The sequence below is a fragment of the Belonocnema kinseyi genome, chromosome 7 (assembly GCF_010883055.1).
Source record: "Belonocnema kinseyi isolate 2016_QV_RU_SX_M_011 chromosome 7, B_treatae_v1, whole genome shotgun sequence".
Lineage (NCBI taxonomy): Eukaryota > Metazoa > Arthropoda > Insecta > Hymenoptera > Cynipidae > Belonocnema > Belonocnema kinseyi.
The window spans coordinates 113,265,514-113,267,831 of NC_046663.1; positions in this window are offsets into that span (position 1 = coordinate 113,265,514).

The window sequence follows — 2,318 nt, forward strand, 5'->3', positions numbered from 1 at the left end:
AAAAAGTTCTGGTAGATTACGTATTATACTACCTGGTGCTCGACCTGGTGCACCCGGGTCGTCGACACACAATTTTTAATAATTTTGGCTGTTGAAACAATACGAATTTTTAAAAAGTTCTCCTAGAATACGTAATAAGATACCTGGGGCGCGACCTGGTGCATCCGAGTCGTCGACTGACCATTTGGAATTGTTTTCATTATTCACAAAATTTAAATTTTTAAAAAGTTCTCGTAGATTACGTATTATACTACCTGGTGCTCGACCTGGTGCACCCGGGTCGTCGACACACAATTTTTAATAATTGTGGCTGTTGAAAAAGTTCTCGTAGAATACGTAATAAGATACCTGGGGCGCGACCTGGTGCACCCGAGTCGTCGACTGACCATTGGGAATTGTTTTCATTATTCTCAAAATTTAAATTTTTAAAAAGTTCTGGTAGATTACGTATTATACTACCTGGTGCTCGACCTGGTGCACCCGGGTCGTCGACACACAATTTTTAATAATTTTGGCTGTTGAAACAATATGAATTTTGAAAAAGTTCTCGTAGAATACGTAATAAGATACCTGGGGCGCGACCTGGTGCACCCGAGTCGTCGACTGACCACTTGGAATTGTTTTCATTATTCACAAAATTTAAATTTTTAGAAAGTTCTCGTAGATTACGTATTATACTGCCTGGGACGCAACCTGGTGCACCCGGGTCGTCGACACACAATTTTCAGTAATTTTGGCTGTTGAAGGAATCTCAATTTTGAAAAAGTTTTTCGTAGAATGTGTAATAAGATACCTGCGGCGCGACCTGGTGCACCCGAGTCGTCGACTGACCATTTGGAATTGTTTTCATTATTCACAAAATTTAAATTTTTAAAAAGTCCTCGTAGATTACGTATTATACTACCTGGTGCTCGATCTGGTGCACCCGGATCGTCGGCTCACAATTTTTAGTAATTTTGGCTGTTTGAACAATCTTCATTTTGAAAAAATTCTCGTAGAATACGTGCTAAGCTACCTAGTGCGCGACTAGATTCAGACGGATCATCGACTTACTAATGGTAGTTATTTTGACAATTGGCACAATTTAAATTCATAAAAAGTTCTCGTAGAATATATGCTACAGTACCTGGTGTGCGAACAAGTGCACCCGGGTAGCGAACTTACCATTTAGAGATGTGTCGGCTATTGGCAAACCTAATATTTTTATTTTTCACTCAGGTTAATTTTCTCTGACACTTACATGTTCTTAAGAATATTCATTTGTGTTTAACGTGTCCTAAGCATGGGAAACGGACAGGAGCAAGGCTTGCGTCATGCGGCCGTTTAACCGTAAACTATGCTTCAGCCAGATATTTCCAAGTGTCTTGCCATGCTTGAGCCATGCAAACTTTTTTCACGCGGATATTCATTTGAACAATAAATAACACAGAGTCAAATTTAAATATGTAGCTACATTTTCTTTTAAAGCGTATGAAGTAGAATACTTTTAAAAAATAAAACCGATTTATACTGAACCCTTAAAAAATCGTTTCAAATATATAACGACACAGAAAGTTAAAAAAAGTAATTATTCAATTAATTGTTTCGGATATAAAAAGATTTTGAACCTTGAGTTATTGGACAAGTGCTAATGATTTTTATCGAAGACATCTTAACGCGTTCCGTTAGCTGAAACGGTTAGGGCGTTTGGTATGAATACTCAGTGCGTACGTGCGATCTCGGGGTCGTTACTTAGTACTTGCGGAATTTTCGGTGTTAGATTATAGAGAACCTGCTTTGATGCCACAAGTCCTACAGAGCTATTTCGAGCTTTAAAAGCGGGTCTAATTTGTCTTACATACAGACTCTACTTTGACGCTAAACGTGGAAGAACGGCCTATTTCCGATACTTTTAGCGTCAAGGCAGGGTGTAATTACATTGAAATCGCTGCTTATTTAGAACCTGCTTTACAGCTTCCAGCACCTACTAAGGTGCGGTATAAATGATTGTTTACACCGCGCTTCTTATTGGTCTAACCTAAATATTTTATAACTCAAAAACTAAAACTTCAACTGGTTTTTGGGTAAGGAATTTTCAATTTTTTTTCATTTGTATACAGCCATAGAAGTCCAGACTCTTGAGTCTGGGACACCAGCATAGAAATTCTGTATGTTCAAATTTCTATACAATTCGTATAGAATGCATTCTACGCAAATTATATAGAACTTCTAAAAAAACTCAGAGTTACCAGGAGGTACAAGGATATAGTAAATACAAAAAATGCGAATGGATGCTACCTCATGGATGCTCGTTACACTACTGGTTTCATGGGCTGCAC